General features: G+C 46.2%; 1 long non-coding RNA gene across 2 annotated transcripts; it reads left to right on the top strand.

Annotated features, from left to right (window-relative positions):
• The first annotated feature begins 1878 nt into the window (after positions 1-1878).
• On the top strand, positions 1879-13298 carry LOC308591370. Of its 2 annotated transcripts, XR_014010146.1 has the most exons (5): positions 1879-1985; positions 2202-2294; positions 3072-3260; positions 4554-4722; positions 12740-13298. It is a non-coding gene; the product is annotated as an uncharacterized lncRNA (long non-coding RNA). The 2 variants fall into 2 exon arrangements; XR_014010147.1 differs by having other exon boundaries at positions 1886-2294.
• The last annotated feature ends 771 nt before the right edge of the window (positions 13299-14069 follow it).

Genomic DNA, 14069 nt, shown 5'->3' on the forward strand with positions numbered 1-14069 from the left:
CATTAGGGCAGCAGGGCATGATTTGGTTAAAATTGGAAGGAGTCAGGGATGTGGCCTTTAGATGCTTTCAAGGCAGCCATTCTTAGCCTGCTCCCTTCCAGATCTTATGGACCACAAAAACATGTAGCAGCTCCAAAGGAGCACCTTCAACGGAAGGTGTTCTGCTGAAAACTTGAGAGAAGTTTGCTTCCCTTCCCCCATCCGCCCACTCAGCATGGCACATGTGGTTAGGCCTGACCATCTTACTACTGTGTTATGTGTATACAATGTGTGTGTTTACGCTAAACATCTTCTTCCCTACTGTTGACAGCACCAAGTCTGCTTCAAACATGATGCATTCACTACACAATAGCCTAACAACACAGGGAACTAACTAATTCCTGATGGAAGGGGTTCCTTTTGTTAGTGTTAAAGCCAAGAGGGAGGTGAGTGGAGCTGTTGCTTAGCAACTAGGCAGACTGGCATTTGCTCTGATTGGCTGTGCAGTTTTGAGGGTTTCTCTCCCCACCAAATATGTTTGGTTAACTGTCCCTCTGCCCTGAAAAAGGCCTGAACTAATAAAGTCAAAGCCTGTCTGTTAATTTCTTCCCAGATTACACTGCTTTGTGGAGTTTCCTCATTAAAGCGTTGTCAAGATTTCTTTCTGGAATCCATCTGCATTGTTTAAATGAATTTCCTAACAATTCCAAGACAAAACGTTGGCTCATTTAGCCCACTAATGTGTACACTGACTGGCAGCAGCTCTCCGGGGTTTCAGACAGGGAGCCTCTCTCGGTCTTCTTTCCAGATGAATTTGAATTCATCTGGAGATGGATTGAGTTTAGGACCTTCTGCATGCCAAGCCTATGCTCCATCACTGAGCCACAAGAAAACATTAAATGCTGGGTAGATTTCATCATGTAATGGCTGCACTTTATGCACCATTTCCCCCTCTGTGTGTTCACATGCCAGAAGACTGCAATTAGCCACAGAGTGCTAATACTCTTACTAGTCTGAAGGTGCGTGCCTCTGAACAGAAGCACCATGAGAAGGAGTTGAGCGGGCCTCATTCTGTTGTTTCTTCCTAGAGTTGCCACATTGATGTGCTTTTTTATACTGGTTGTCTTAAGCAGCATGTGCCATTGCTCTGAGCAGGCTTTTTTAAAGTCCTTAAGGCAAAATGATTCTAAGCAAGCACAGAGTGCATTTCACCCTCGATGGAGAAAACTCTAACTTCATAGTTCTCCACGGCTGAGGTTGGCCTGGCCCAATGAGCTACCCTCCCTCTGGGAAAGCACAAGTTTGGTTGTTATTAAATGATTAATTAAATGATTAATTACAGGAGTGGCAGCTCTTCTGCGGAGCCATGCTCTTGACACACCCACCACCACCAGCCAGGGCAGAGTGGGGTCAGGCCAGGGCACTGGTGATATCAAGGCTACGCGGAGCCATCCCATCTGTTGCTAACCACATTGCCCCCCTGATTAATTTAATAAATTAAAATGCCTACACTGAATTAAAAACATTTCTTTAATTGGCTGATTCTGTCATGCTCAGAACACAAGTCCAAAACACCAGCAGCCTGCCATGACTGCTAAATGAAACTTCCCCACTAAATGTGGACACCCTGTTCAAGGCAAGTTCCTCCAGACGCACTTCAGGTGTGTACAGTGGTGTAAAGTTGGAGGTGGTGGCACAGGGGTGGCTGCCCCAGGGGCAAAATCATTAAGCATGAAAATTTCAACATCCTGTGCTGCCTCAATACAGTTGTGTGTGTCTATTACTGGGCTCTGTTGAAAACGGCTTCTCCATGCAAACCAGGAAGTGACCTCTCCAGGCAACAAAACAACTCTACACTTCGTATCTCTGTGGCTGCGATCTCCTAGGTGACGAGGATGCCATTAGGCAGCTGAATGCACATGCATACTCTGTCCATTTCCCTCCATCCCACCTACCCCCTCTGCGTGGCCCCGGGTGCTGGCAACCCACGCTACACCATTGGGTGTGTAGGTCACATGTACAGTGCGTCCATAGGCGCAATGGAATGCACACATTACCTACGAGCATCTCATTAGTTTTAAGTAGGCCCAAATCTGGTCTGGATGGGTGACCCCCTGGGAACCACATGTCCACTTCCTTGAATTCCATGACAGCAGAACAATGGGACTGAAATGTAAAATGAATAAATAAATCCAGGTCCAATTCAAACTCCTGTTTTAAAGACTTATGAGGCTCAGGACCCCGATAACTCAAGAACCACCTCTCTCCATATAAACCAGTGATTGTCATCTGAGGCCCCCTCCATGGGAAGTCTGGTGGGTGGCAACACAAGAACAGGTCTTTTCAGTGGTGGCTCCCTGCTTGCGGAATGCTCACCCCAGGGAGGCTCGCCTGGTACCTTCATTACATATCTTTAGGCACCTGGCAAAAACATTCCTTCTTCAAGAAAAGGGTGGGATGTTTTAATATACCGTAGATTTGTGGGGTTTTTTGCTGCTTTCTGTAACTATATGTCTTTGTTTGTTGCTTAAAATATTGTATACTTCGCGTTTCAGTGGTAAAGAAAAGACTAATAAATTTAAATATTAACTAATTAATTAATTCAGCCACATCTCAATCCAAATGCTGATAGGAATGTGCATTAAGATACCTACCTGAATGTGCATCCATCTGATGTTGATGACTTACAGGTGCACATCAGATTTACTGCTGCCACTCCTATGACATATGCATCTTCTTTGTACTGGGACCAGTGCACTTATCCAAGCATTTTCTTAATCTACAAAAATGTAACACTCTGAACAAAAGCTAGCTGAGCATCAGAACTTCTTGTTCTCGAATATCTCTGACAGCTGGATCAGAGTGCAGGAATTCGGCAGAGGACGTCTTGGGAAGAAAATGACTCTGGGTTATCTTTGCGCATGAGCCCTTGGGAACCTGTTGATCACATTTATCTGCTCCTTGCACCTGTCTGGGCTTAGAGGGGAAATTATTTCTAGCATTTGGTCATATCAAGTCCTTTACGGGGGGAGGGGGTGAGTTGCCATTGGGCATTGCTGTCATCTAGCACCAAACCTCTTTTCCTCATTTAGCAGATGTTCCATCAGCTGACCAGATTGATTCCATCTGCCATAAGACTGATCTAAACGTTCCTCCACACAAAAGTCACTCACAGTCTCCGCAAAGCAAAGTTATAAAGGCTGGTCTCTTTGAGAGAAGACTTTCAGTACAGAAACCTGGATTCATTGCTAGACCAGTCAATGGAAGGACGGGGAAGGAATGTGCGTAGATTTAAATCACTATTCTCTTCCTTTGCGATGTGGAATCTTCCTGTCATTTCCTGGTCACCAGATGATGACTTCAGACATCATGCGTGGTGAGGGTTGATAAGAAAATGCTTTAGGATTACATAAGCTGTGGTCAGTTTTGGCAATGCAGGAAATAACAGTGCATTTGTGGCAAATATTTATTTTAAAGGAAAACGCGTACATGTGCGCAGACACACGCAAAGGTTTCCATGTCGATTGCTACTTAATGTCCAGTTAACATAACCACCCCATTTTTATACTTAAGTCTTACATATTTCTGTGAGCTTTTATTCATTGCATTTATTACTACATTTATACAGGGCCGGCCTGTGCATGAGGCAGGCTGAGGCATTGCCTTAGGCAGCAGAACTGCAAGAGGCAGCACCTGCAAGCAGCCTGCCTGCCCCACCACCTCTGCTGCTGCTGGTGGAGAAGTGGGGCAGCAGTGGCAGCGGCTTCCAGTGAGATCTCATAACATCTTGCAGAAATCTCACAAGATCTTGCATACTCCACAAGATTTTGTGAGATCTCGTTGGAACCCATCAACGTTGCTGCTTTGTGGGTGCCACCACACAACCCACACAAGGACGTCTTTGATTGCGTGTGTGGACCAATACTTTCCTGTTACACCTCAGGCAGCAAAACAGGATGCACCTTGCATTCAAGAAGCTCTAAGTTCTTTCCCCTTCATATTATCCTCACAACAACCCTTTGAGGTAGGTCCAGCTGAGTCTGTGACAGACTCGAGGTCACCCAAGTGAGCTTCATGGCCTGGTAGGGATTGGAACTCAAGTCCTAATCTGATACACTCTAACTAAACACTTTAAAACTAAAAGCAACTGACAGTAGGGAAGAATGAAATCAGGAGCAGATATAGGGTAGTAAGGTAAAGGTAAAGGTACCCCTGCCCGTACGGGCCAGTCGTGTCCAACTCTAGGGTTGTGCAGTGGCGTAGCGTGGGTTGTCAGCACCCGGGGCCAGGCAAGTAATTTGCGCCCCCTAACCCGTGGATTTGCGCCCCCTAACCCTAACCCCCAGATGTTGCGCCCGGTGCGGCCGGCCCCCCCTGCACCCCCCACGCTACGCCACTGGGGTTGTGCGCCCATCTCACTTAAGAGGCCGGGGGCCAGCGCTGTCCGGAGACACTTCTGGGTCACGTGGCCAGCGCGACGAAGCTGCTCTGGCGAGCCAGGACCAGCGCAGCACATAGAAACGCCGTTTACCTTCCCGCTATAAAGCGGTACCTATTTATCTACTTGCACTTAGGGGTGCTTTTGAACTGCTAGGTGGGCAGGAGCTGGGACCGAAAGACGGGAGCTCACCCCGCCGCGGGGATTCGAACTGCCGACCATGCGATCGGCAAGCCCTAGGCGCTGAGGTTTTACCCACAGCGCCACCCGGGTCCCTTTTAGGGTAGTAAGAAGACAGAAAACCGGTAAGTTGCTTAACTCTTTCCCTCCCAGCTATCTGCTCAAAAATCCCTCAACCCAACCAATTTATCTACCCACAGAGGGGGGAAATTGGGGGAACAGCTAATCATCTTTTTAATATTTGCATACTTTTTATATACTGTATAATACTGGAGTCAGGCAAAGCTCCCTAGTGATCGGTTTCTCCATTTCAGAACCACTGCTTTAATCACAGGGTTTGTTAACCTAAGATATATCTCCCTCAAAGTGTGTTGACTCTTGCCAGTAATTTTAGAGGAAGCTGGCGTCAGGCAATCCTCTCTCCTGGTGCTAAGGAGAGGAGGAACAGCTGAGGATTTGTAGGCCAATCATAACATCCATAACTCTTCCAAGGAAGGATGACTGGATTCCCAAGATCAGCTGACAGGAACAATGTAGAGAGGAAATTCCTCTGGCAGACAGTAAGCCTTTGTTTCTGTAAGGTCTGCGCAACCTTGTTTCATGTCCCAAGATTGCTGGGAGGTGTTCAGGGAGGCCAGATGTCCTACTTTGCAGAGGACAGCCCTCTGTCTGCTCTAAGCCCAGTTTAGAGATAAAGAACCCCAAGAAGGGAGAGAAGGAAGGGCTTTGAAGTTGCGCATCCACAGTTAGTTTGCACCTCGACAGCAGACAGAGCATGCACCCTGATCACCCGTAAGTCACAGACCTCTCCCATCAGCTGCCTGGCTTGTGCTGACCCATGACAGGGCCTTTTCAGTGGTAGTTCCCCAGTTGTGAAATGCCCTCCCTAGTGCCTGTCTCCATCATTATTAACTTTCAGGATAAATTTGAAAACATTCTTGTTTATGCAGACATTTGACAGCAGAACAATACTTTTCTGGCCCAGAGATCACTGTTTGCAAATGTTTTAATAGAAAAAGCTCACATGGAAATTCGTCAGCATTTTAGTGCAAATTTCTTCTAATATAAACACTCTTGCAAATGTTCCCTAAAACAATGCAATTTTGTTTCACTAAGATATGTAATTTTATGCACACTTTATGCCAGTATATATACATATTTGCACACATTACGTGGCTAGAGGACCCTATTGCTAAATTTGGAGAAGTGCTCACTGAAATCATCATCTTCTAGCCCCTGATAGTGAAGATGCATCCTTTAGCTACTGAGATATCAAAAGGCATGAAGGTGGTGTCAGTGGTGAAAAACCGTCCTGTCACTTTGCCTGACCTGTAACACTGTTAATGGCTCTCAGCATCCTGTCATTTCCCCTAAAATGTACATGCCTGCCCTCCGGCACACTACATAGGTAACACAAACTTAACCTGCTCCACAACCTTTACTATCACTTGTGATCACACATCATTACACAGTTCTGCAACACACCTACAACACCTCCTGATCGCTGGCAGATTGCACAAAGCCACTCAGGTCTGCCTCACCCAACAAACTTCAGGGCCAGCATGAAGCAATGTGAAATAACCAGTACTTGGGATGGCAGACTCCATGTGTGTGGTGTGATCTGTCTCCAGCCAATCTCCATTTTTGGTGCCCTTCTCTTAAAAGTTGAGATGGCACTGGGATGAATGGACTACATTGCCCAGCTCTTGATGACGATGCAATTCTCCCCCTCTCTCCCTGCTTATCAGACCGATCATCTGCATGGATTATTTGAGGGGGGGGGGGAGCTGTGTATTTGTGCGCATGAGAGAGAAAGGATAGCGACCACACCCACTACTGGCATGTGGCCCCTGGAAGGTTCAACGGTGAATGTGGCCCTTGGACCCAAGCAGGTAAACTACCCCTGGTGTACACAATCACATAATAATCTCATTCGCAGTAATCAGATGTCCAAACACACAATGCAATTCTCTCAGGTTAGGCTTGCTCCTGTTCATAATCTCTGTGGGATTCTGATATACTTAACAGCCTCACTCACAGTAATCAGATGTCCAAACTCACTATGCAATTATCTCGAATTAGGGTTGCTCCCGTTCATAAACTCTGTGGGTTGTTTGTAATTGGGGAGCTCTCTCTATAAGAAGTAGCAAACTGTTTTATTGGGTCTGAGGCTACCTAGTAAGTTAAAGGCTAAGGCAAAATTTGGTGACTTCTCAGCTCACACAGAGCCTGCTCTGCCATTAGGCAGGGTGAGGCAGGTATTTTGGGCGGCAGATTGCTTGTGATGGTGGTGTCAGGCAACGGCAGTGAAGTGCTGGAGCAGAGTTGTGTGTGTCATGATGCCTAGACTGCTGTCCTCAGCCTGGGAGGGCTGTGGGCAGGTGAGAGGATGTGGCCTAGGGACAGCCCCAAGGACCAGACAGGCTGCCCTGGGGGGCTGGATTTGGCCCAGAGACCCAATGTTCCCCACCCTCAGATTAGGTTACCATATCTTGACTCCAGAGACCCAGGTTCAAATGATACTAACTGGGTAACCCAGAAACAGACACCTCCCTCCCGCATCTACCATGCAGACATATAGTGAGGATAAAGCAAGAGGCCCTGAATATATTGGAAGCAGGGTCGGATAAAAACAAAATGAAAGAAGTTACTGTCGGGGTTTCCTCATGCGCTTGCTGTGATAAGTATTTGCAACCCCAGGTGGACATAGTTTGGAGAACCAAGGGTGATGTAGTGTATAGTTTGATGCCCATCAAAGGGGCAATCAGTCCCGTCTCTTATCCTGTCTGTCTTTTCTGTCATCAAAACAGTTGTCTGCCCTTTGTCCTAATGCTTGATAAAGGTGAAGATGTGTACAAGTGAGTGGTCCGATTTTTATCTTAGGAAATACTGGACTAGGGCTCGTTTTCTAGAAGCACCTGAGATCAAAGGCCTGTGTGTGTTTTTATCAGAGAGCACTGCTGTGTCTTTCCTTCTGCGGGAAGGGGAAACGTTAATAGCCACGGCGATGCAACCTCTGCTCTGCTCAGACCACCTGCAGAAGGTCCAAAGGTTCTGGCACGTGAAGCTTCTGGGCAGAGGTGGAAACCAAACACCCAGCGTGGCTGTCCATCATAAAGCATTGAGAAAGATTGCAGCAGCATTTGAAAATAGTAAATATGATTAGTAGGACTCAGGTATCAAACGGCACCAGCGCTGGGTCTATAAATTTTGCTGTAGGAGGCCAAAGTCTGCACTGCTGCTCTCCCCATCCGCCTTACTCCCGACTGTGATCTCCAAGAAATGTTTTCTTTTTTAAAAGTGCTGCCCAGTGCCTTTGAGAGCTCCTCCAAATGCCTTGCACTCCACAAGTGCCGACAAAAGGTGGACCCTGGGAGAAGCGCCCAAGCTCAGCTTGGCCCCTGCATCATAATGACAGCGCCCTTCTCCACCAACAGCCCTGTCACAGCTCCAATGAAAGCAGCCAATGTACCGCCAAGTAAGAAAGAAAAGGAACATACCAGTGACCTCTCCCAACAGTGGAGCAATTGCATCCCCTTTTCATTAGGGATGGTCCCTATCTCCTGCTCTTTGTCAAATTGCTATCTCTGTTTTTGCCTTTCGTGGATGTCAGTTAGGAGAATTCATGTTCCTTGGGGGGCACTGAGGTGTGCTCTATGGTCAGTCTACTCCAGCTCATGTTGGTTGGCCCTTGACACCTTGCAGCTTAAAAGGTAAAGGTAAAGGGACCCCTGACCATTAGGTACAGTCGTGACCGACTCTGGGGTTGCGGCGCTCATCTCACTTTATTGGCCGAGGGAGCCGGCGTACAGCTTCCGGGTCATGTGGCCAGCATGACTAAGCCGCTTCTGGTGAACCAGAGCAGTGCATGGAAACGCCGTTTACCTTCCCACCAGAGCAGTACCTATTTATCTTGCACTTTGACATGCTTTCAAACTGCTAGGTTGGCAGGAGCAGGGACCGAGCAACGGGAGCTCACCTCGCTGTGGGGATTCGAACCGCTGACCTTCTGATCGGCAAGTCTTAGGCTCTGTGGTTTAACCCACAGTGCCACCTAGGCATCAGTGTAAATGTTAGAAAGGTAACTGCCAGGTGTCAGCTTAGCTCAGCCATGTCTGGGAGAATTATCCAATACATCCAACGAATGGAAATATATTGGGAGCAATTTGAACAGCATACGGATCAAACGGAAATCAGTTGTGTTAACTTGGAGGAAACTGCATAGTATTTGGACGTAATAATTCTGCGGAGCTGAAGGGGGGAAACTATGACTCAATGCACCCTATAGATGAATCAAATATCCACATTTAAGTAAGCAGATTTGTGATGAAATCACGGTGAACAGCACATTTGGGGACTCCAAAACGTGTTGCAATCACAACGCACCATTTCCTGTCTTAACTGAAGTTTTTCCCCTGGGGTGATGGTTCAGGTTTGCAAAAAACAAACAAACTGAGGAGGATCAAAAGAATCTGAAAATGTGAATGACAGTTTTGGGACCTTGGGAGAGTCTCAAGGGCTAGACAAAAGGACTTGGAGGGCTGTGTTTATCCCATAGTTTGAGGGTTCCTCCAGGGGCGTAGCATGGGGGGGGGGGGTGCCAGAGGGCCGTGGACCCAGGTGTGGGTTTTCGAGGTGGCACAAAGTAGGTGCCCCCACACTGGTGCCCCCAGCACAGCACGACGCTCCTCTCCCGGCGTCAGAGAAACTTCCTCCGGGGAATGATGGAGGCCAAAGTGAAGACAGCTCTGCATTCAAAATCTGGATGTAAACCAGTGGAACAAGATCAGCTGCCTCTTGCTCCATCTGAAAGCTTTGAATTGCCCCATTTGTTACTGTCAGCAGCACCCACGAAACCTCACACACCCTCCACCATTGTGTGCCTAAAAATAACTGCTTCAACTCTACAGCACAGTACTCACTGAGGTGGGAAAACTTGTGTTTGGGCTTTACCATGTCATATCATAGACACAGCTGGAGGCTCACACATGAGAAAACTTCTCCATATGGAGGGGAGGGGAATCCCTGCACATAGAAAATCTAGTGTACAGTACAGGAAAGCAGGGCTGTTCTCCTGACATGCTAGTTTTCTGAGTGCAGGGATGCCCTCCTCATTTTAATGTGGGAAAACATTCTATTGTGTGAACCCGGACACAGGTTTACTGCACAATGGTTAAGGAAAGATAGAAGAAGGCAGATGTCACTCATAACAGAGCAAAGCGGAAGTATATCAACACAGCCACACTATGTACACACCATACATTTAAAGCACATCCCTACCGTCACTGACAACAATTCCCAGCACATTTAATGAATTACCGTTCTCATGATTCTCTGGGGATTGGGGAAATATGGTATGAGTGTAGGAGGCACACACTCTTGAGCACATACCCTCCAACATTCCTCAGAGGAAAATAGGGACATTTTCACCTGAGGAATGTTGGAGGGTATGCGAAGTCCGTGATTCAGTGGGCGCTTTACATGTTAGTAAAATGGCACCAGAAAGGGCTACAGCCCCACCCCACTACGCACCCCTCCAGAGCAGGCTGCAGGTCTTCCTCACCCTCCTCACTTCCTTGTCACATTTTTGGTTCCCTATTCAAGATTGCACCCACTGACAACCCCCCCCCCTGCCCCTCCATCTCTCTGGCCAGCACTCTTGAGGGATTTCCCTCACCACCACAACTTTCACGTAACTTTTTTGTTTTCGGGTAATTTCCACTTTTTTTTGCATTTCATGTGTATATATGCTTTTCATTTGAAGATTGCACTTCAAATGGGCTGTGGTCTATGAAAGCCTATGCCATAATGAATTTGTCAGTCTTTATGATGTCACAAAACTCTTTCCTGGTTTTCCTTCAACAGAGCAATACAGTGACCCTTCAGCAAATTGTCACACTAGAGGTGTCTTTCTACCATATACGCCAACTGTCCTTATTTATCCTATTTTCTGCTAAGTAGCTGGTAAAATCGATGTCTGTTTTTGCCTGATGAGGATGCCTTGTTAAATTGTTTTAGGGAGAACACCTAGAGTTTTTCAGGGTTCTGCCCCTTCCGCAGGGTCTAGGAGCAGATAACAGCTGCAACATCTCCCGTGAATGATCTTAAAATGTGCTGTCCGATACACAAACATTCACATTTCACACACTACAGCTGCTGAAGTAAATTTCTGAACTTTTCCTTAACGCTTGTAGGACGACCATGTTTTACAGTTATGTATTTAACCAAAAGTGGGAGCAAGCACCCTCGTGGCATATAAAACAATGGGAGGCAGAGCAAGCGATGCAACATTACATAACAGTAGACAAAGTAGACAAGGGCTGCATGCACAACATACATTTGCAACGCACAGCTTCCCCCAAATAAGGCTGGGAACTCTAGTTTACCCCTCACAGAGCTACAACTCCCAGCACCCTTACAAGCTACATGTGTAATGGTGCATTTGTGAGTGTGGGAGAGAGGGAGGGAGAGAAAGCAGGAGAGCCCTTGCGCAATAACCCTCAGTGTGGAAATTAAGATGTTACAATCATGTCCCTGTTTTTGCTTCTGAAATGTTGGCAAGTTCTTCAGGGTGCAGTATCCTCCTGCTGGAGAGAGAAAAATACATCTCTCTTTAACCGAAATATTCGTGGGAGGAAAGGGTCTCTCTGTGTGTATCTGATACTTCCTGCCTGTGCCACACGCCAACGTCTGAATGTCTGAACATGAACATTATGAACCACATAACATTCTGTCTGTCATTGGTCCCTTCCAACTCTACAATTCCATGATTTTGCATGCTCCACTGGTGAGGTTCACTAATTTTACACACACACAACACACACTTCTGGATCTTATCAAGCTCTTGTGGTTTGCTTTTACTTTACTGATATTTCTTAAGCAGCATTAATGACACTCAAGATAAGTCCTGTTTGAAAGAGCTTTTCTCTCCTGCAATTCAGTTAATGAGTCAAAGTGCATTATGTTAAGGCCAAACGAAGTGTTGCAAATACAGCGCAGCAGAAGAAAACAAAGACAATGGGGGACCTTCAGTTTATGCTTAAGCCTTCAAAGATAGCATCCACAGGGACCAAGTTACACAATCAGTAGTCTCCCCGCTCCTGCCCCCCCACAAGCACACACACACTCTGACAGGACTACTCCAAACTACACATGGGTAAATAGCAGGTCTGAATTCTCCCACGTGGAAAAAAGATCCCTGCATATAGAAGACTTGCTTGGCGTGGTGAGATCTAGCTTGATCTTTCCTAGCATATTACTTGTCTTTGTGCAGTGGGGTTTTCAGTTGTTGAAAATCTGAACAGAAGTTAGGAGAGAGAAATTTTATAAATGGAATGCACATTCTAGCCAGAATTGATGTTGCATTCTTGTTAGAGAAGCATGAATAAAGAAAGACAAAGTTCCAACCCTAAAACTCCACAAATGCTAAATGACAAGTGCCTAGCATTTTCATAGTTGGGCAAGGTTTTCCTTGAAGTGTGAACCATCCATTTTTTTGGAATAACAACTGTATAGTTGCAGAAATAGTTTTATTGCCTTTAGTTTGTGGTGTGTGTAACCTTTACTATTTTAAGTTTTATCTTGCATTATTTTATTGTATACCACTTTGGTGATGTTTTGATATGAGATGGTCTATTAATCTGCAAACAAACAAACAACTGATAGAGATCAGCAACTTTTAGCCTCTGAGACTATTTTTGCCCAGTGAGAAAAGCTGCCTGGCCCTACCAGGGTAGCAAGCCGGACTTAAAGCAGAATGCTGGACGAAGGAAATGGGATTAGCCAGTGAACTACATTGGGAGGAAACTGTGGTTTCAGTTTGGGTTTATCACTACAGGGCTATTATTATGCATAGTGTAGCCAAGTGGCCAGAGTAGTTGCTGACCAGAATCATAGTGAAAACGCCTCAATCTGTCTGTTCTGGATTTTCAGGGAACGGCAGCTATCTTCAGATGTTGGGATTGTTCATGCATGCTTATTATAAATATTATTATAATTATTATTATTTGATGACTATAGCATCAAGCAGCAATTTGCAAATGTGAATCAGTCTTCACAGACTAGTCAGATACTTTATGCAGAAATTTTGCAACACCTTCAGGGCAGCCGGGATACATTTCAATCATGTTTCTTTTCATTCAGGTACAAATCATCAAGAGTGCCGTAATCATCGTTTGTGAAATCAAGTGTGTGCTCCTGGGAACCCTCACATAACTTGTGATGTATGCGTGCTTGTGAACCAGCCCTACCTTATACCCCCCTACCCCTGTATGCCAAATATGATGTGGTGGGTAGGACCGCACAACTGTCCATCAGTTGACATCACAGTGATGTCAGGGTACGTAAAGCCCCTGTGAAGAAAGGCCCTGATCTGCCTTACCTCTAAGCCAGTTTGTCATGTACCTCCTGCAACTCCCTTTCAATGCAAAAAGGGTAATTAAGAGGCCATGAAGGACCTGAGCAATTAACTTTGACTGCTTATTGGTCAGGAGAACCAGGGGTCACTCCTCCCATGAGTGGGGAGAAAAACTTTTAAAAGTTGAGCTGCCCTTGCATCTGTTTCCCCCTGGGATCTAGGGTTCCCTTTTCTACCACCAGGGATCCAGGTTCCCTTTCCTGCAAAAGGGATCCTCAACATCAAACTTTCAGTAAAGAACAACTACTGTAGAGAGTAGGCTAGGATTAGTCCAGGTTTAGAGCGACCATACGGTGGTTTATTTTGTATTCTGTTTCAACCTTCCTCCTGCTTTTTAATCCCAATAAAGTTGCTTAATTTGTGCCAGCCTCAGGGTTTTCGAAATCCACATGTGCCTAGATGATTGAAATGTCTGCTACTGGAGATTTAGGACTGGAATTGTAAATGACCAGCACGCTCTTCTGAAGTCTGGGAGAGACCCAGAAAGTGGTTGGGCTGCCTTTACACTCTGTGTAACGCATAATGGAAGCTTGAATAATAATTTATTTAGTGCATCCCAGGTCCCCTGCCATCTGGGCTTCAGGAGTGTGAGGGTGGGGGCAACAAATACCGGAGAGTAAGACCCACTAGCAACACTGCAGGGCTGTTGTGTTGCAGTTGGGCAGTGAAGAGGGTGCGAGAGGCTTATTTTGGGTGTCCCTCCTTCATCACAGCCCTGACAATCAGCTGATTGTTGGTGCTGCAGAAGCCCAGCATGCAGTACTTCTGAAGTGCTGCTGATCAGCTGATTGGCAGCATTTCAGAAGCCCCTTTAGCCAAGCCTAGCTGCCTTTAACCTGTCCACACCTGATGCCATATATGATGTCAGGTGATTGACAGGTGGGCATGGTTTGGCCAAATGAGGAGACCTGAGAGGCCTAATGAGGCTTCTGGCCTGCAGGATCCCTACCCCTGACATAAGCATCTGCTGGACAACCAGTTTATTTATTTCTAAATAAATAAATAGACTACATTTCTGTTATGCACTTGAATCCCTCCTGCCACAATGGTGACAGA

This window comes from Podarcis bocagei (assembly GCF_964188305.1).
Source record: "Podarcis bocagei genome assembly, chromosome: 7".
Taxonomy (NCBI): domain Eukaryota; kingdom Metazoa; phylum Chordata; class Lepidosauria; order Squamata; family Lacertidae; genus Podarcis; species Podarcis bocagei.